Source organism: Brienomyrus brachyistius, chromosome 18, assembly GCF_023856365.1.
Source record: "Brienomyrus brachyistius isolate T26 chromosome 18, BBRACH_0.4, whole genome shotgun sequence".
Taxonomy (NCBI): Eukaryota; Metazoa; Chordata; class Actinopteri; order Osteoglossiformes; family Mormyridae; genus Brienomyrus; species Brienomyrus brachyistius.
In genome coordinates, this window is record NC_064550.1 from 6,247,423 (window position 1) to 6,263,895 (window position 16,473).

The window sequence follows — 16,473 nt, forward strand, 5'->3', positions numbered from 1 at the left end:
ACCCTTCTGTTTTTCACTCCTGGCCAATATAATGAGCAGCAGGGCATTTTCAAGTGAGCTGCACGACAGCACGGACATCCACTTGCATGGGAGAACACAGCGCATTCACCACGCAGGCCACGGGTCCTATCTGGCCTCTCACAAGAAGGCAGAGTGAGTCACGATCAAGTTTTATTGACGGCGTGACTCTTCATGTTCACGTCTCGGTGGGCGATGGGCTTCTAAGCGCCAAGAAGACAGCGCCCAGCGTGGGGCTCGAACCCACGACCCTGAGATTAAGAGTCTCATGCTCTACCGACTGAGCTAGCCAGGCCAACACACAGATGTCAGGGCTTCTGGACCGGCAACTTTCTGAACCGTTTCTTCTCTGCGAAGTGCCTTCTGACTCCGAACCCCATAAAGCACAGCTGTGCTCATGTACTCGCTGTCTCCGTGGCGCAATCGGTTAGCGCGCTCGGCTGTTAACCGAGAGGTTGGTGGTTCAAACCCACCCGGGGACGTGCTCTCTTTTTCCTCTCTGACTTGAAGCGGATGATCTCTCCATCAGTCTCCCTTTATGGTGCGTTGCACTATTTCTCTATTATCCTAGCATGCAATATCAGAGTTTTACCAGACTTGTTAGTCTCTTTGCTTTCTTTATAGGTTGCCTCTCGAAAAAAGAATATCGCTGTGAATCAACTAAAACAATTTTGCACTAAAATACTTTGTCTTTCTTCTTTCTTTGTCTCTGGGAAAAAACACTCTTGCGCCAAAACTGCTAAAACAACAACAAATTTGCGTGTGGTATACATGGCACAAAAAACGCAGCGCCATGCACTTCTACAGCATCGCAGACGGAATGCTTTCCGGGCGTGTCGTAGCTGGGGTGTAGCACGTCGAGGGGAGATTTCATAGCGCCGGATGGGTCCCCAGTAGCACCTTTTGGTGCACCGTGCTGGGGGGGAAGACTCTGGCACTCTTTCACGTTGCCAGCACTCACATCAAGCAAAGGGGACCAGCAAGGAACGCCATACTGGCAGCAAGAAGCACAGCCTGAATGGCACTCAGGAGAACCAGCGCAGGGGGCACCAGGATTTGAACCTAGGACCTCTTGATCTGCAGTCAAATGCTCTACCACTGAGCTATACCCCCCGCAGGCAGAGCAAAGGAGATGAGGTGGAAACACAAGCCACTTTGACACACTCTGTGGCTACTCTTTATGCAGCATTAAGCTGTAACCCAGTCATGAAAAAAAAAGCGACTTCTCCTTTAAGACACAGGGCAGTGCTGTACGGCACATAGGCGAAATGTGCCCTGAAGATGGAAGGCTTTGCCAGGTCTGACCTGAAGGGGCACCTGTGAGTATTTCTGTATGACAGGGCGCAAAGCACTGCCATGGGGGATCCCTGGTGGTCTAGTGGTCAGGATTTGGCGCTCTCACCGCCACGGCCCGGGTTCGATTCCCGGTCAGGGAAGTCCAGGGGTCTTTCTGGGCTTCTTTTTTTTTTTTTTTTTTTTGTCTCTCCCTGCACTTCCCATTGTGACCCTTACGGCCAGCTTCTGACTTCCGGGACCTGAACGAGGCCCTCACAGCATTCCCAGTGCAGTCGCGCCCTCAGCTACCTTCTCACCCTTCTGTTTTTCACTCCTGGCCAATATAATGAGCAGCAGGGCATTTTCAAGTGAGCTGCACGACAGCACGGACATCCACTTGCATGGGAGAACACAGCGCATTCACCACGCAGGCCACGGGTCCTATCTGGCCTCTCACAAGAAGGCAGAGTGAGTCACGATCAAGTTTTATTGACGGCGTGACTCTTCATGTTCACGTCTCGGTGGGCGATGGGCTTCTAAGCGCCAAGAAGACAGCGCCCAGCGTGGGGCTCGAACCCACGACCCTGAGATTAAGAGTCTCATGCTCTACCGACTGAGCTAGCCAGGCCAACACACAGATGTCAGGGCTTCTGGACCGGCAACTTTCTGAACCGTTTCTTCTCTGCGAAGTGCCTTCTGACTCCGAACCCCATAAAGCACAGCTGTGCTCATGTACTCGCTGTCTCCGTGGCGCAATCGGTTAGCGCGCTCGGCTGTTAACCGAGAGGTTGGTGGTTCAAACCCACCCGGGGACGTGCTCTCTTTTTCCTCTCTGACTTGAAGCGGATGATCTCTCCATCAGTCTCCCTTTATGGTGCGTTGCACTATTTCTCTATTATCCTAGCATGCAATATCAGAGTTTTACCAGACTTGTTAGTCTCTTTGCTTTCTTTATAGGTTGCCTCTCGAAAAAAGAATATCGCTGTGAATCAACTAAAACAATTTTGCACTAAAATACTTTGTCTTTCTTCTTTCTTTGTCTCTGGGAAAAAACACTCTTGCGCCAAAACTGCTAAAACAACAACAAATTTGCGTGTGGTATACATGGCACAAAAAACGCAGCGCCATGCACTTCTACAGCATCGCAGACGGAATGCTTTCCGGGCGTGTCGTAGCTGGGGTGTAGCACGTCGAGGGGAGATTTCATAGCGCCGGATGGGTCCCCAGTAGCACCTTTTGGTGCACCGTGCTGGGGGGGAAGACTCTGGCACTCTTTCACGTTGCCAGCACTCACATCAAGCAAAGGGGACCAGCAAGGAACGCCATACTGGCAGCAAGAAGCACAGCCTGAATGGCACTCAGGAGAACCAGCGCAGGGGGCACCAGGATTTGAACCTAGGACCTCTTGATCTGCAGTCAAATGCTCTACCACTGAGCTATACCCCCCGCAGGCAGAGCAAAGGAGATGAGGTGGAAACACAAGCCACTTTGACACACTCTGTGGCTACTCTTTATGCAGCATTAAGCTGTAACCCAGTCATGAAAAAAAAAGCGACTTCTCCTTTAAGACACAGGGCAGTGCTGTACGGCACATAGGCGAAATGTGCCCTGAAGATGGAAGGCTTTGCCAGGTCTGACCTGAAGGGGCACCTGTGAGTATTTCTGTATGACAGGGCGCAAAGCACTGCCATGGGGGATCCCTGGTGGTCTAGTGGTCAGGATTTGGCGCTCTCACCGCCACGGCCCGGGTTCGATTCCCGGTCAGGGAAGTCCAGGGGTCTTTCTGGGCTTCTTTTTTTTTTTTTTTTTTTTTGTCTCTCCCTGCACTTCCCATTGTGACCCTTACGGCCAGCTTCTGACTTCCGGGACCTGAACGAGGCCCTCACAGCATTCCCAGTGCAGTCGCGCCCTCAGCTACCTTCTCACCCTTCTGTTTTTCACTCCTGGCCAATATAATGAGCAGCAGGGCATTTTCAAGTGAGCTGCACGACAACTAGCACGGACATCCACTTGCATGGGAGAACACAGCGCATTCACCACGCAGGCCACGGGTCCTATCTGGCCTCTCACAAGAAGGCAGAGTGAGTCACGATCAAGTTTTATTGACGGCGTGACTCTTCATGTTCACGTCTCGGAGGGCGATGGGCTTCTAAGCGCCAAGAAGACAGCGCCCAGCGTGGGGCTCAAACCCACGACCCTGAGATTAAGAGTCTCATGCTCTACCGACTGAGCTAGCCGGGCCAACACACAGATGTCAGGGCTTCTGGACCGGCAACTTTCTGAACCGGTTCTTCTCTGCGAAGTGCCTTCTGACTCCGAACCCCATAAAGCACAGCTGTGCTCATGTACTCGCTGTCTCCGTGGCGCAATCGGTTAGCGCACTCGGCTGTTAACCGAGAGGTTGGTGGTTCAAACCCACCCGGGGACGTGCTCTCTTTTTCCTCTCTGACTTGAAGCGGATGATCTCTCCATCAGTCTCCCTTTATGGTGCGTTGCATTATTTCTCTATTATCCTAGCATGCAATATCAGAGTTTTACCAGACTTGTTAGTCTCTTTGCTTTCTTTATAGTTTGCCTCTCGAAAAAAGAATATCGCTGTGAATCAACTAAAACAATTTTGCACTAAAATACTTTGTCTTTCTTCTTTCTTTGTCTCTGGGAAAAAACACTCTTGCGCCAAAACTGCTAAAACAACAACAAATTTGCGTGTGGTATACATGGCACAAAAAACGCAGCGCCATGCACTTCTACAGCATCGCAGACGGAATGCTTTCCGGGCGTGTCGTAGCTGGGGTGTAGCACGTCGAGGGGAGATTTCATAGCGCCGGATGGGTCCCCAGTAGCACCTTTTGGTGCACCGTGCTGGGGGGGAAGACTCTGGCACTCTTTCACGTTGCCAGCACTCACATCAAGCAAAGGGGACCAGCAAGGAACGCCATACTGGCAGCAAGAAGCACAGCCTGAACGGCACTCAGGAGAACCAGCGCAGGGGGCACCAGGATTTGAACCTAGGACCTCTTGATCTGCAGTCAAATGCTCTACCACTGAGCTATACCCCCGCAGGCAGAGCAAAGGAGATGAGGTGGAAACACAAGCCACTTTGACACACTCTGTGGCTACTCTTTATGCAGCATTAAGCTGTAACCCAGTCATGAAAAAAAAAGCGACTTCTCCTTTAAGACACAGGGCAGTGCTGTACGGCACATAGGCGAAATGTGCCCTGAAGACGGAAGGCTTTGCCAGGTCTGACCTGAAGGGGCACCTGTGAGTATTTCTGTATGACAGGGCGCAAAGCACTGTCATGGGGGATCCCTGGTGGTCTAGTGGTCAGGATTTGGCGCTCTCACCGCCACGGCCCGGGTTCGATTCCCGGTCAGGGAAGTCCGGGGGTCTTTCTGGGCTTCTTTTTTTTTTTTTTTTTTTTTTTTTGATCTCTCCCTGCACTTCCCATTGTGACCCTTACGGCCAGCTTCTGACTTCCGGGACCTGAACGAGGCCCTCACAGCATTCCCAGTGCAGTCGCGCCCTCAGCTACCTTCTCACCCTTCTGTTTTTCACTCCTGGCCAATATAATGAGCAGCAGGGCATTTTCAAGTGAGCTGCACGACAGCACGGACATCCACTTGCATGGGAGAACACAGCGCATTCACCACGCAGGCCACGGGTCCTATCTGGCCTCTCACAAGAAGGCAGAGTGAGTCACGATCAAGTTTTATTGACGGCGTGACTCTTCATGTTCACGTCTCGGAGGGCGATGGGCTTCTAAGCGCCAAGAAGACAGCGCCCAGCGTGGGGCTCGAACCCACGACCCTGAGATTAAGAGTCTCATGCTCTACCGACTGAGCTAGCCGGGCCAACACACAGATGTCGGGGCTTCTGGACCGGCAACTTTCTGAACCGGTTCTTCTCTGCGAAGTGCCTTCTGACTCCGAACCCCATAAAGCACAGCTGTGCTCATGTACTCGCTGTCTCCGTGGCGCAATCGGTTAGCGCGCTCGGCTGTTAACCGAGAGGTTGGTGGTTCAAACCCACCCGGGGACGTGCTCTCTTTTTCCTCTCTGACTTGAAGCGGATGATCTCTCCATCAGTCTCCCTTTATGGTGCGTTGCACTATTTCTCTATTATCCTAGCATGCAATATCAGAGTTTTACCAGACTTGTTAGTCTCTTTGCTTTCTTTATAGTTTGCCTCTCAAAAAAAGAATATCGCTGTGAATCAACTAAAACAATTTTGCACTAAAATACTTTGTCTTTCTTCTTTCTTTGTCTCTGGGAAAAAACACTCTTGCGCCAAAACTGCTAAAACAACAACAAATTTGCGTGTGGTATACATGGCACAAAAAACGCAGCGCCATGCACTTCTACAGCATCGCAGACGGAATGCTTTCCGGGCGTGTCGTAGCTGGGGTGTAGCACGTCGAGGGGAGATTTCATAGCGCCGGATGGGTCCCCAGTAGCACCTTTTGGTGCACCGTGCTGGGGGGGAAGACTCTGGCACTCTTTCACGTTGCCAGCACTCACATCAAGCAAAGGGGACCAGCAAGGAACGCCATACTGGCAGCAAGAAGCACAGCCTGAACGGCACTCAGGAGAACCAGCGCAGGGGGCACCAGGATTTGAACCTAGGACCTCTTGATCTGCAGTCAAATGCTCTACCACTGAGCTATACCCCCGCAGGCAGAGCAAAGGAGATGAGGTGGAAACACAAGCCACTTTGACACACTCTGTGGCTACTCTTTATGCAGCATTAAGCTGTAACCCAGTCATGAAAAAAAAAGCGACTTCTCCTTTAAGACACAGGGCAGTGCTGTACGGCACATAGGCGAAATGTGCCCTGAAGACGGAAGGCTTTGCCAGGTCTGACCTGAAGGGGCACCTGTGAGTATTTCTGTATGACAGGGCGCAAAGCACTGTCATGGGGGATCCCTGGTGGTCTAGTGGTCAGGATTTGGCGCTCTCACCGCCACGGCCCGGGTTCGATTCCCGGTTAGGGAAGTCCGGGGGTCTTTCTGGGCTTCTTTTTTTTTTTTTTTTTTTTTTTTTGTCTCTCCCTGCACTTCCCATTGTGACCCTTACGGCCAGCTTCTGACTTCCGGGACCTGAACGAGGCCCTCACAGCATTCCCAGTGCAGTCGCGCCCTCAGCTACCTTCTCACCCTTCTGTTTTTCACTCCTGGCCAATATAATGAGCAGCAGGGCATTTTCAAGTGAGCTGCACGACAGCACGGACATCCACTTGCATGGGAGAACACAGCGCATTCACCACGCAGGCCACGGGTCCTATCTGGCCTCTCACAAGAAGGCAGAGTGAGTCACGATCAAGTTTTATTGACGGCGTGACTCTTCATGTTCACGTCTCGGAGGGCGATGGGCTTCTAAGCGCCAAGAAGACAGCGCCCAGCGTGGGGCTCGAACCCACGACCCTGAGATTAAGAGTCTCATGCTCTACCGACTGAGCTAGCCGGGCCAACACACAGATGTCGGGGCTTCTGGACCGGCAACTTTCTGAACCGGTTCTTCTCTGCGAAGTGCCTTCTGACTCCGAACCCCATAAAGCACAGCTGTGCTCATGTACTCGCTGTCTCCGTGGCGCAATCGGTTAGCGCGCTCGGCTGTTAACCGAGAGGTTGGTGGTTCAAACCCACCCGGGGACGTGCTCTCTTTTTCCTCTCTGACTTGAAGCGGATGATCTCTCCATCAGTCTCCCTTTATGGTGCGTTGCATTATTTCTCTATTATCCTAGCATGCAATATCAGAGTTTTACCAGACTTGTTAGTCTCTTTGCTTTCTTTATAGTTTGCCTCTCGAAAAAAGAATATCGCTGTGAATCAACTAAAACAATTTTGCACTAAAATACTTTGTCTTTCTTCTTTCTTTGTCTCTGGGAAAAAACACTCTTGCGCCAAAACTGCTAAAACAACAACAAATTTGCGTGTGGTATACATGGCACAAAAAACGCAGCGCCATGCACTTCTACAGCATCGCAGACGGAATGCTTTCCGGGCGTGTCGTAGCTGGGGTGTAGCACGTCGAGGGGAGATTTCATAGCGCCGGATGGGTCCCCAGTAGCACCTTTTGGTGCACCGTGCTGGGGGGGAAGACTCTGGCACTCTTTCACGTTGCCAGCACTCACATCAAGCAAAGGGGACCAGCAAGGAACGCCATACTGGCAGCAAGAAGCACAGCCTGAACGGCACTCAGGAGAACCAGCGCAGGGGGCACCAGGATTTGAACCTAGGACCTCTTGATCTGCAGTCAAATGCTCTACCACTGAGCTATACCCCCGCAGGCAGAGCAAAGGAGATGAGGTGGAAACACAAGCCACTTTGACACACTCTGTGGCTACTCTTTATGCAGCATTAAGCTGTAACCCAGTCATGAAAAAAAAAGCGACTTCTCCTTTAAGACACAGGGCAGTGCTGTACGGCACATAGGCGAAATGTGCCCTGAAGACGGAAGGCTTTGCCAGGTCTGACCTGAAGGGGCACCTGTGAGTATTTCTGTATGACAGGGCGCAAAGCACTGTCATGGGGGATCCCTGGTGGTCTAGTGGTCAGGATTTGGCGCTCTCACCGCCACGGCCCGGGTTCGATTCCCGGTCAGGGAAGTCCGGGGGTCTTTCTGGGCTTCTTTTTTTTTTTTTTTGTCTCTCCCTGCACTTCCCATTGTGACCCTTACGGCCAGCTTCTGACTTCCGGGACCTGAACGAGGCCCTCACAGCATTCCCAGTGCAGTCGCGCCCTCAGCTACCTTCTCACCCTTCTGTTTTTCACTCCTGGCCAATATAATGAGCAGCAGGGCATTTTCAAGTGAGCTGCACGACAGCACGGACATCCACTTGCATGGGAGAACACAGCGCATTCACCACGCAGGCCACGGGTCCTATCTGGCCTCTCAAAAGAAGGCAGAGTGAGTCACGATCAAGTTTTATTGACGACGTGACTCTTCATGTTCACGTCTCGGAGGGCGATGGGCTTCTAAGCGCCAAGAAGACAGCGCCCAGCGTGGGGCTCGAACCCACGACCCTGAGATTAAGAGTCTCATGCTCTACCGACTGAGCTAGCCGGGCCAACACACAGATGTCGGGGCTTCTGGACCGGCAACTTTCTGAACCGGTTCTTCTCTGCGAAGTGCCTTCTGACTCCGAACCCCATAAAGCACAGCTGTGCTCATGTACTCGCTGTCTCCGTGGCGCAATCGGTTAGCGCGCTCGGCTGTTAACCGAGAGGTTGGTGGTTCAAACCCACCCGGGGACGTGCTCTCTTTTTCCTCTCTGACTTGAAGCGGATGATCTCTCCATCAGTCTCCCTTTATGGTGCGTTGCACTATTTCTCTATTATCCTAGCATGCAATATCAGAGTTTTACCAGACTTGTTAGTCTCTTTGCTTTCTTTATAGTTTGCCTCTCAAAAAAAGAATATCGCTGTGAATCAACTAAAACAATTTTGCACTAAAATACTTTGTCTTTCTTCTTTCTTTGTCTCTGGGAAAAAAACACTCTTGCGCCAAAACTGCTAAAACAACAACAAATTTGCGTGTGGTATACATGGCACAAAAAACGCAGCGCCATGCACTTCTACAGCATCGCAGACGGAATGCTTTCCGGGCGTGTCGTAGCTGGGGTGTAGCACGTCGAGGGGAGATTTCATTGCGCCGGATGGGTCCCCAGTAGCACCTTTTGGTGCACCGTGCTGGGGGGGAAGACTCTGGCACTCTTTCACGTTGCCAGCACTCACATCAAGCAAAGGGGACCAGCAAGGAACGCCATACTGGCAGCAAGAAGCACAGCCTGAATGGCACTCAGGAGAACCAGCGCAGGGGGCACCAGGATTTGAACCTAGGACCTCTTGAGCTGCAGTCAAATGCTCTACCACTGAGCTATACCCCCCGCAGGCAGAGCAAAGGAGATGAGGTGGAAACACAAGCCACTTTGACACACTCTGTGGCTACTCTTTATGCAGCATTAAGCTGTAACCCAGTCATGAAAAAAAAAGCGACTTCTCCTTTAAGACACAGGGCAGTGCTGTACGGCACATAGGCGAAATGTGCCCTGAAGACGGAAGGCTTTGCCAGGTCTGACCTGAAGGGGCACCTGTGAGTATTTCTGTATGACAGGGCACAAAGCACTGTCATGGGGGATCCCTGGTGGTCTAGTGGTCAGGATTTGGCGCTCTCACCGCCACGGCCCGGGTTCGATTCCCGGTCAGGGAAGTCCGGGGGTCTTTCTGGGCTTCTTTTTTTTTTTTTTTTTTTTTTGTCTCTCCCTGCACTTCCCATTGTGACCCTTACGGCCAGCTTCTGACTTCCGGGACCTGAACGAGGCCCTCACAGCATTCCCAGTGCAGTCGCGCCCTCAGCTACCTTCTCACCCTTCTGTTTTTCACTCCTGGCCAATATAATGAGCAGCAGGGCATTTTCAAGTGAGCTGCACGACAGCACGGACATCCACTTGCATGGGAGAACACAGCGCATTCACCACGCAGGCCACGGGTCCTATCTGGCCTCTCACAAGAAGGCAGAGTGAGTCACGATCAAGTTTTATTGACGGCGTGACTCTTCATGTTCATGTCTCGGAGGGCGATGGGCTTCTAAGCGCCAAGAAGACAGCGCCCAGCGTGGGGCTCGAACCCACGACCCTGAGATTAAGAGTCTCATGCTCTACCGACTGAGCTAGCCGGGCCAACACACAGATGTCGGGGCTTCTGGACCGGCAACTTTCTGAACCGGTTCTTCTCTGCGAAGTGCCTTCTGACTCCGAACCCCATAAAGCACAGCTGTGCTCATGTACTCGCTGTCTCCGTGGCGCAATCGGTTAGCGCGCTCGGCTGTTAACCGAGAGGTTGGTGGTTCAAACCCACCCGGGGACGTGCTCTCTTTTTCCTCTCTGACTTGAAGCGGATGATCTCTCCATCAGTCTCCCTTTATGGTGCGTTGCACTATTTCTCTATTATCCTAGCATGCAATATCAGAGTTTTACCAGACTTGTTAGTCTCTTTGCTTTCTTTATAGTTTGCCTCTCAAAAAAAGAATATCGCTGTGAATCAACTAAAACAATTTTGCACTAAAATACTTTGTCTTTCTTCTTTCTTTGTCTCTGGGAAAAAACACTCTTGCGCCAAAACTGCTAAAACAACAACAAATTTGCGTGTGGTATACATGGCACAAAAAAGGCAGCGCCATGCACTTCTACAGCATCGCAGACGGAATGCTTTCCGGGCGTGTCGTAGCTGGGGTGTAGCACGTCGAGGGGAGATTTCATTGCGCCGGATGGGTCCCCAGTAGCACCTTTTGGTGCACCGTGCTGGGGGGGAAGACTCTGGCACTCTTTCACGTTGCCAGCACTCACATCAAGCAAAGGGGACCAGCAAGGAACGCCATACTGGCAGCAAGAAGCACAGCCTGAATGGCACTCAGGAGAACCAGCGCAGGGGGCACCAGGATTTGAACCTAGGACCTCTTGATCTGCAGTCAAATGCTCTACCACTGAGCTATACCCCCCGCAGGCAGAGCAAAGGAGATGAGGTGGAAACACAAGCCACTTTGACACACTCTGTGGCTACTCTTTATGCAGCATTAAGCTGTAACCCAGTCATGAAAAAAAAAGCGACTTCTCCTTTAAGACACAGGGCAGTGCTGTACGGCACATAGGCGAAATGTGCCCTGAAGACGGAAGGCTTTGCCAGGTCTGACCTGAAGGGGCACCTGCGAGTATTTCTGTATGACAGGGCGCAAAGCACTGTCATGGGGGATCCCTGGTGGTCTAGTGGTCAGGATTTGGCGCTCTCACCGCCACGGCCCGGGTTCGATTCCCGGTCAGGGAAGTCCGGGGGTCTTTCTGGGCTTCTTTTTTTTTTTTTTTTTTTTTTTTGTCTCTCCCTGCACTTCCCATTGTGACCCTTACGGCCAGCTTCTGACTTCCGGGACCTGAACGAGGCCCTCACAGCATTCCCAGTGCAGTCGCGCCCTCAGCTACCTTCTCACCCTTCTGTTTTTCACTCCTGGCCAATATAATGAGCAGCAGGGCATTTTCAAGTGAGCTGCACGACAGCACGGACATCCACTTGCATGGGAGAACACAGCGCATTCACCACGCAGGCCACGGGTCCTATCTGGCCTCTCACAAGAAGGCAGAGTGAGTCACGATCAAGTTTTATTGACGGCGTGACTCTTCATGTTCACGTCTCGGAGGGCGATGGGCTTCTAAGCGCCAAGAAGACAGCGCCCAGCGTGGGGCTCGAACCCACGACCCTGAGATTAAGAGTCTCATGCTCTACCGACTGAGCTAGCCGGGCCAACACACAGATGTCGGGGCTTCTGGACCGGCAACTTTCTGAACCGGTTCTTCTCTGCGAAGTGCCTTCTGACTCCGAACCCCATAAAGCACAGCTGTGCTCATGTACTCGCTGTCTCTGTGGCGCAATCGGTTAGCGCGCTCGGCTGTTAACCGAGAGGTTGGTGGTTCAAACCCACCCGGGGACGTGCTCTCTTTTTCCTCTCTGACTTGAAGCGGATGATCTCTCCATCAGTCTCCCTTTATGGTGCGTTGCACTATTTCTCTATTATCCTAGCATGCAATATCAGAGTTTTACCAGACTTGTTAGTCTCTTTGCTTTCTTTATAGTTTGCCTCTCAAAAAAAGAATATCGCTGTGAATCAACTAAAACAATTTTGCACTAAAATACTTTGTCTTTCTTCTTTCTTTGTCTCTGGGAAAAAACACTCTTGCGCCAAAACTGCTAAAACAACAACAAATTTGCGTGTGGTATACATGGCACAAAAAACGCAGCGCCATGCACTTCTACAGCATCGCAGACGGAATGCTTTCCGGGCGTGTCGTCGCTGGGGTGTAGCACGTCGAGGGGAGATTTCATAGCGCCGGATGGGTCCCCAGTAGCACCTTTTGGTGCACCGTGCTGGGGGGGAAGACTCTGGCACTCTTTCACGTTGCCAGCACTCACATCAAGCAAAGGGGACCAGCAAGGAACGCCATACTGGCAGCAAGAAGCACAGCCTGAATGGCACTCAGGAGAACCAGCGCAGCGGGCACCAGGATTTGAACCTAGGACCTCTTGATCTGCAGTCAAATGCTCTACCACTGAGCTATACCCCCTACGGGCAGAGCAAAGGAGATGAGGTGGAAACACAAGCCACTTTGACACACTCTGTGGCTACTCTTTATGCAGCATTAAGCTGTAACCCAGTCATGAAAAAAAAAGCGACTTCTCCTTTAAGACACAGGGCAGTGCTGTACGGCACATAGGCGAAATGTGCCCTGAAGACGGAAGGCTTTGCCAGGTCTGACCTGAAGGGGCACCTGTGAGTATTTCTGTATGACAGGGCGCAAAGCACTGTCATGGGGGATCCCTGGTGGTCTAGTGGTCAGGATTTGGCGCTCTCACCGCCACGGCCCGGGTTCGATTCCCGGTCAGGGAAGTCCGGGGGTCTTTCTGGGCTTCTTTTTTTTTTTTTTTGTCTCTCCCTGCACTTCCCATTGTGACCCTTACGGCCAGCTTCTGACTTCCGGGACCTGAACGAGGCCCTCACAGCATTCCCAGTGCAGTCGCGCCCTCAGCTACCTTCTCACCCTTCTGTTTTTCACTCCTGGCCAATATAATGAGCAGCAGGGCATTTTCAAGTGAGCTGCACGACAGCACGGACATCCACTTGCATGGGAGAACACAGCGCATTCACCACGCAGGCCACGGGTCCTATCTGGCCTCTCACAAGAAGGCAGAGTGAGTCACGATCAAGTTTTATTGACGGCGTGATTCTTCATGTTCACGTCTCGGAGGGCGATGGGCTTCTAAGCGCCAAGAAGACAGCGCCCAGCGTGGGGCTCGAACCCACGACCCTGAGATTAAGAGTCTCATGCTCTACCGACTGAGCTAGCCGGGCCAACACACAGATGTCGGGGCTTCTGGACCGGCAACTTTCTGAACCGGTTCTTCTCTGCGAAGTGCCTTCTGACTCCGAAGCCCATAAAGCACAGCTGTGCTCATGTACTCGCTGTCTCCGTGGCGCAATCGGTTAGCGCGCTCGGCTGTTAACCGAGAGGTTGGTGGTTCAAACCCACCCGGGGACGTGCTCTCTTTTTCCTCTCTGACTTGAAGCGGATGATCTCTCCATCAGTCTCCCTTTATGGTGCGTTGCATTATTTCTCTATTATCCTAGCATGCAATATCAGAGTTTTACCAGACTTGTTAGTCTCTTTGCTTTCTTTATAGTTTGCCTCTCGAAAAAAGAATATCGCTGTGAATCAACTAAAACAATTTTGCACTAAAATACTTTGTCTTTCTTCTTTCTTTGTCTCTGGGAAAAAACACTCTTGCGCCAAAACTGCTAAAACAACAACAAATTTGCGTGTGGTATACATGGCACAAAAAACGCAGCGCCATGCACTTCTACAGCATCGCAGACGGAATGCTTTCCGGGCGTGTCGTAGCTGGGGTGTAGCACGTCGAGGGGAGATTTCATAGCGCCGGATGGGTCCCCAGTAGCACCTTTTGGTGCACCGTGCTGGGGGGGAAGACTCTGGCACTCTTTCACGTTGCCAGCACTCACATCAAGCAAAGGGGACCAGCAAGGAACGCCATACTGGCAGCAAGAAGCACAGCCTGAATGGCACTCAGGAGAACCAGCGCAGGGGGCACCAGGATTTGAACCTAGGACCTCTTGATCTGCAGTCAAATGCTCTACCACTGAGCTATACCCCCCGTAGGCAGAGCAAAGGAGATGAGGTGGAAACACAAGCCACTTTGACACACTCTGTGGCTACTCTTTATGCAGCATTAAGCTGTAACCCAGTCATGAAAAAAAAAGCGACTTCTCCTTTAAGACACAGGGCAGTGCTGTACGGCACATAGGCGAAATGTGCCCTGAAGACGGAAGGCTTTGCCAGGTCTGACCTGAAGGGGCACCTGTGAGTATTTCTGTATGACAGGGCGCAAAGCACTGTCATGGGGGATCCCTGGTGGTCTAGTGGTCAGGATTTGGCGCTCTCACCGCCACGGCCCGGGTTCGATTCCCGGTCAGGGAAGTCCGGGGGTCTTTCTGGGCTTCTTTTTTTTTTTTTTTTTTTTTTGTCTCTCCCTGCACTTCCCATTGTGACCCTTACGGCCAGCTTCTGACTTCCGGGACCTGAACGAGGCCCTCACAGCATTCCCAGTGCAGTCGCGCCCTCAGCTACCTTCTCACCCTTCTGTTTTTCACTCCTGGCCAATATAATGAGCAGCAGGGCATTTTCAAGTGAGCTGCACGACAGCCAGCACGGACATCCACTTGCATGGGAGAACACAGCGCATTCACCACGCAGGCCACGGGTCTTATCTGGCCTCTCACAAGAAGGCAGAGTGAGTCACGATCAAGTTTTATTGACGGCGTGACTCTTCATGTTCACGTCTCGGAGGGCGATGGGCTTCTAAGCGCCAAGAAGACAGCGCCCAGCGTGGGGCTCGAACCCACGACCCTGAGATTAAGAGTCTCATGCTCTACCGACTGAGCTAGCCGGGCCAACACACAGATGTCGGGGCTTCTGGACCGGCAACTTTCTGAACCGGTTCTTCTCTGCGAAGTGCCTTCTGACTCCGAACCCCATAAAGCACAGCTGTGCTCATGTACTCGCTGTCTCCGTGGCGCAATCGGTTAGCGCGCTCGGCTGTTAACCGAGAGGTTGGTGGTTCAAACCCACCCGGGGACGTGCTCTCTTTTTCCTCTCTGACTTGAAGCGGATGATCTCTCCATCAGTCTCCCTTTATGGTGCGTTGCATTATTTCTCTATTATCCTAGCATGCAATATCAGAGTTTTACCAGACTTGTTAGTCTCTTTGCTTTCTTTATAGTTTGCCTCTCAAAAAAAGAATATCGCTGTGAATCAACTAAAACAATTTTGCACTAAAATACTTTGTCTTTCTTCTTTCTTTGTCTCTGGGAAAAAACACTCTTGCGCCAAAACTGCTAAAACAACAACAAATTTGCGTGTGGTATACATGGCACAAAAAACGCAGCGCCATGCACTTCTACAGCATCGCAGACGGAATGCTTTCCGGGCGTGTCGTAGCTGGGGTGTAGCACGTCGAGGGGAGATTTCATAGCGCCGGATGGGTCCCCAGTAGCACCTTTTGGTGCACCGTGCTGGGGGGGAAGACTCTGGCACTCTTTCACGTTGCCAGCACTCACATCAAGCAAAGGGGACCAGCAAGGAACGCCATACTGGCAGCAAGAAGCACAGCCTGAATGGCACTCAGGAGAACCAGCGCAGCGGGCACCAGGATTTGAACCTAGGACCTCTTGATCTGCAGTCAAATGCTCTACCACTGAGCTATACCCCCGCAGGCAGAGCAAAGGAGATGAGGTGGAAACACAAGCCACTTTGACACACTCTGTGGCTACTCTTTATGCAGCATTAAGCTGTAACCCAGTCATGAAAAAAAAAGCGACTTCTCCTTTAAGACACAGGGCAGTGCTGTACGGCACATAGGCGAAATGTGCCCTGAAGACGGAAGGCTTTGCCAGGTCTGACCTGAAGGGGCACCTGTGAGTATTTCTGTATGACAGGGCGCAAAGCACTGTCATGGGGGATCCCTGGTGGTCTAGTGGTCAGGATTTGGCGCTCTCACCGCCACGGCCCGGGTTCGATTCCTGGTCAGGGAAGTCCGGGGGTCTTTCTGGGCTTCTTTTTTTTTTTTTTGTCTCTCCCTGCACTTCCCATTGTGACCCTTACGGCCAGCTTCTGACTTCCGGGACCTGAACGAGGCCCTCACAGCATTCCCAGTGCAGTCGCGCCCTCAGCTACCTTCTCACCCTTCTGTTTTTCACTCCTGGCCAATATAATGAGCAGCAGGGCATTTTCAAGTGAGCTGCACGACAGCACGGACATCCACTTGCATGGGAGAACACAGCGCATTCACCACGCAGGCCACGGGTCCTATCTGGCCTCTCACAAGAAGGCAGAGTGAGTCACGATCAAGTTTTATTGACGGCGTGACTCTTCATGTTCACGTCTCGGAGGGCGATGGGCTTCTAAGCGCCAAGAAGACAGCGCCCAGCGTGGGGCTCGAACCCACGACCCTGAGATTAAGAGTCTCATGCTCTACCGACTGAGCTAGCCGGGCCAACACACAGATGTCGGGGCTTCTGGACCGGCAACTTTCTGAACCGGTTCTTCTCTGCGAAGTGCCTTCTG

The 16,473-nt window shown here is 52.0% G+C and overlaps 40 non-coding genes across 40 annotated transcripts; 19 read left to right on the forward strand and 21 right to left on the reverse strand.

Moving 5' to 3' along the window:
• Window positions 1-240: 240 nt before the first annotated feature.
• Window positions 241-313, reverse strand: trnak-cuu (transfer RNA lysine (anticodon CUU)). Its single transcript has one exon. It is a non-coding gene; the product is annotated as a tRNA-Lys (tRNA).
• Window positions 314-426: 113 nt separating this feature from the next.
• On the forward strand, window positions 427-500 carry trnan-guu (transfer RNA asparagine (anticodon GUU)). Its single transcript has one exon. It is a non-coding gene; the product is annotated as a tRNA-Asn (tRNA).
• Window positions 501-1,059: 559 nt separating this feature from the next.
• Window positions 1,060-1,131, reverse strand: trnac-gca (transfer RNA cysteine (anticodon GCA)). The gene has a single exon. It is a non-coding gene; the product is annotated as a tRNA-Cys (tRNA).
• A 251-nt stretch (window positions 1,132-1,382) lies between these two features.
• On the forward strand, window positions 1,383-1,454 carry trnae-cuc (transfer RNA glutamic acid (anticodon CUC)). Its single transcript has one exon. It is a non-coding gene; the product is annotated as a tRNA-Glu (tRNA).
• A 394-nt stretch (window positions 1,455-1,848) lies between these two features.
• Window positions 1,849-1,921, reverse strand: trnak-cuu (transfer RNA lysine (anticodon CUU)). The gene has a single exon. It is a non-coding gene; the product is annotated as a tRNA-Lys (tRNA).
• A 113-nt stretch (window positions 1,922-2,034) lies between these two features.
• trnan-guu (transfer RNA asparagine (anticodon GUU)) lies at window positions 2,035-2,108 on the forward strand. The gene has a single exon. It is a non-coding gene; the product is annotated as a tRNA-Asn (tRNA).
• Window positions 2,109-2,667: 559 nt separating this feature from the next.
• On the reverse strand, window positions 2,668-2,739 carry trnac-gca (transfer RNA cysteine (anticodon GCA)). Its single transcript has one exon. It is a non-coding gene; the product is annotated as a tRNA-Cys (tRNA).
• Window positions 2,740-2,990: 251 nt separating this feature from the next.
• On the forward strand, window positions 2,991-3,062 carry trnae-cuc (transfer RNA glutamic acid (anticodon CUC)). The gene has a single exon. It is a non-coding gene; the product is annotated as a tRNA-Glu (tRNA).
• Window positions 3,063-3,461: 399 nt separating this feature from the next.
• trnak-cuu (transfer RNA lysine (anticodon CUU)) lies at window positions 3,462-3,534 on the reverse strand. Its single transcript has one exon. It is a non-coding gene; the product is annotated as a tRNA-Lys (tRNA).
• A 113-nt stretch (window positions 3,535-3,647) lies between these two features.
• On the forward strand, window positions 3,648-3,721 carry trnan-guu (transfer RNA asparagine (anticodon GUU)). The gene has a single exon. It is a non-coding gene; the product is annotated as a tRNA-Asn (tRNA).
• A 559-nt stretch (window positions 3,722-4,280) lies between these two features.
• Window positions 4,281-4,352, reverse strand: trnac-gca (transfer RNA cysteine (anticodon GCA)). Its single transcript has one exon. It is a non-coding gene; the product is annotated as a tRNA-Cys (tRNA).
• A 250-nt stretch (window positions 4,353-4,602) lies between these two features.
• trnae-cuc (transfer RNA glutamic acid (anticodon CUC)) lies at window positions 4,603-4,674 on the forward strand. The gene has a single exon. It is a non-coding gene; the product is annotated as a tRNA-Glu (tRNA).
• A 400-nt stretch (window positions 4,675-5,074) lies between these two features.
• On the reverse strand, window positions 5,075-5,147 carry trnak-cuu (transfer RNA lysine (anticodon CUU)). The gene has a single exon. It is a non-coding gene; the product is annotated as a tRNA-Lys (tRNA).
• A 113-nt stretch (window positions 5,148-5,260) lies between these two features.
• Window positions 5,261-5,334, forward strand: trnan-guu (transfer RNA asparagine (anticodon GUU)). The gene has a single exon. It is a non-coding gene; the product is annotated as a tRNA-Asn (tRNA).
• A 559-nt stretch (window positions 5,335-5,893) lies between these two features.
• trnac-gca (transfer RNA cysteine (anticodon GCA)) lies at window positions 5,894-5,965 on the reverse strand. The gene has a single exon. It is a non-coding gene; the product is annotated as a tRNA-Cys (tRNA).
• Window positions 5,966-6,215: 250 nt separating this feature from the next.
• trnae-cuc (transfer RNA glutamic acid (anticodon CUC)) lies at window positions 6,216-6,287 on the forward strand. Its single transcript has one exon. It is a non-coding gene; the product is annotated as a tRNA-Glu (tRNA).
• A 399-nt stretch (window positions 6,288-6,686) lies between these two features.
• trnak-cuu (transfer RNA lysine (anticodon CUU)) lies at window positions 6,687-6,759 on the reverse strand. The gene has a single exon. It is a non-coding gene; the product is annotated as a tRNA-Lys (tRNA).
• Window positions 6,760-6,872: 113 nt separating this feature from the next.
• Window positions 6,873-6,946, forward strand: trnan-guu (transfer RNA asparagine (anticodon GUU)). Its single transcript has one exon. It is a non-coding gene; the product is annotated as a tRNA-Asn (tRNA).
• Window positions 6,947-7,505: 559 nt separating this feature from the next.
• trnac-gca (transfer RNA cysteine (anticodon GCA)) lies at window positions 7,506-7,577 on the reverse strand. The gene has a single exon. It is a non-coding gene; the product is annotated as a tRNA-Cys (tRNA).
• A 250-nt stretch (window positions 7,578-7,827) lies between these two features.
• Window positions 7,828-7,899, forward strand: trnae-cuc (transfer RNA glutamic acid (anticodon CUC)). Its single transcript has one exon. It is a non-coding gene; the product is annotated as a tRNA-Glu (tRNA).
• Window positions 7,900-8,288: 389 nt separating this feature from the next.
• trnak-cuu (transfer RNA lysine (anticodon CUU)) lies at window positions 8,289-8,361 on the reverse strand. Its single transcript has one exon. It is a non-coding gene; the product is annotated as a tRNA-Lys (tRNA).
• A 113-nt stretch (window positions 8,362-8,474) lies between these two features.
• On the forward strand, window positions 8,475-8,548 carry trnan-guu (transfer RNA asparagine (anticodon GUU)). Its single transcript has one exon. It is a non-coding gene; the product is annotated as a tRNA-Asn (tRNA).
• Window positions 8,549-9,108: 560 nt separating this feature from the next.
• trnac-gca (transfer RNA cysteine (anticodon GCA)) lies at window positions 9,109-9,180 on the reverse strand. Its single transcript has one exon. It is a non-coding gene; the product is annotated as a tRNA-Cys (tRNA).
• Window positions 9,181-9,431: 251 nt separating this feature from the next.
• Window positions 9,432-9,503, forward strand: trnae-cuc (transfer RNA glutamic acid (anticodon CUC)). Its single transcript has one exon. It is a non-coding gene; the product is annotated as a tRNA-Glu (tRNA).
• Window positions 9,504-9,899: 396 nt separating this feature from the next.
• trnak-cuu (transfer RNA lysine (anticodon CUU)) lies at window positions 9,900-9,972 on the reverse strand. The gene has a single exon. It is a non-coding gene; the product is annotated as a tRNA-Lys (tRNA).
• A 113-nt stretch (window positions 9,973-10,085) lies between these two features.
• Window positions 10,086-10,159, forward strand: trnan-guu (transfer RNA asparagine (anticodon GUU)). The gene has a single exon. It is a non-coding gene; the product is annotated as a tRNA-Asn (tRNA).
• A 559-nt stretch (window positions 10,160-10,718) lies between these two features.
• On the reverse strand, window positions 10,719-10,790 carry trnac-gca (transfer RNA cysteine (anticodon GCA)). Its single transcript has one exon. It is a non-coding gene; the product is annotated as a tRNA-Cys (tRNA).
• A 251-nt stretch (window positions 10,791-11,041) lies between these two features.
• On the forward strand, window positions 11,042-11,113 carry trnae-cuc (transfer RNA glutamic acid (anticodon CUC)). The gene has a single exon. It is a non-coding gene; the product is annotated as a tRNA-Glu (tRNA).
• Window positions 11,114-11,511: 398 nt separating this feature from the next.
• On the reverse strand, window positions 11,512-11,584 carry trnak-cuu (transfer RNA lysine (anticodon CUU)). Its single transcript has one exon. It is a non-coding gene; the product is annotated as a tRNA-Lys (tRNA).
• A 113-nt stretch (window positions 11,585-11,697) lies between these two features.
• Window positions 11,698-11,771, forward strand: trnan-guu (transfer RNA asparagine (anticodon GUU)). Its single transcript has one exon. It is a non-coding gene; the product is annotated as a tRNA-Asn (tRNA).
• A 559-nt stretch (window positions 11,772-12,330) lies between these two features.
• On the reverse strand, window positions 12,331-12,402 carry trnac-gca (transfer RNA cysteine (anticodon GCA)). Its single transcript has one exon. It is a non-coding gene; the product is annotated as a tRNA-Cys (tRNA).
• A 251-nt stretch (window positions 12,403-12,653) lies between these two features.
• trnae-cuc (transfer RNA glutamic acid (anticodon CUC)) lies at window positions 12,654-12,725 on the forward strand. The gene has a single exon. It is a non-coding gene; the product is annotated as a tRNA-Glu (tRNA).
• Window positions 12,726-13,114: 389 nt separating this feature from the next.
• trnak-cuu (transfer RNA lysine (anticodon CUU)) lies at window positions 13,115-13,187 on the reverse strand. The gene has a single exon. It is a non-coding gene; the product is annotated as a tRNA-Lys (tRNA).
• A 113-nt stretch (window positions 13,188-13,300) lies between these two features.
• Window positions 13,301-13,374, forward strand: trnan-guu (transfer RNA asparagine (anticodon GUU)). The gene has a single exon. It is a non-coding gene; the product is annotated as a tRNA-Asn (tRNA).
• Window positions 13,375-13,933: 559 nt separating this feature from the next.
• On the reverse strand, window positions 13,934-14,005 carry trnac-gca (transfer RNA cysteine (anticodon GCA)). The gene has a single exon. It is a non-coding gene; the product is annotated as a tRNA-Cys (tRNA).
• A 251-nt stretch (window positions 14,006-14,256) lies between these two features.
• trnae-cuc (transfer RNA glutamic acid (anticodon CUC)) lies at window positions 14,257-14,328 on the forward strand. Its single transcript has one exon. It is a non-coding gene; the product is annotated as a tRNA-Glu (tRNA).
• A 400-nt stretch (window positions 14,329-14,728) lies between these two features.
• On the reverse strand, window positions 14,729-14,801 carry trnak-cuu (transfer RNA lysine (anticodon CUU)). Its single transcript has one exon. It is a non-coding gene; the product is annotated as a tRNA-Lys (tRNA).
• A 113-nt stretch (window positions 14,802-14,914) lies between these two features.
• trnan-guu (transfer RNA asparagine (anticodon GUU)) lies at window positions 14,915-14,988 on the forward strand. Its single transcript has one exon. It is a non-coding gene; the product is annotated as a tRNA-Asn (tRNA).
• Window positions 14,989-15,547: 559 nt separating this feature from the next.
• trnac-gca (transfer RNA cysteine (anticodon GCA)) lies at window positions 15,548-15,621 on the reverse strand. The gene has a single exon. It is a non-coding gene; the product is annotated as a tRNA-Cys (tRNA).
• Window positions 15,622-16,329: 708 nt separating this feature from the next.
• On the reverse strand, window positions 16,330-16,402 carry trnak-cuu (transfer RNA lysine (anticodon CUU)). Its single transcript has one exon. It is a non-coding gene; the product is annotated as a tRNA-Lys (tRNA).
• Window positions 16,403-16,473: the final 71 nt, after the last annotated feature.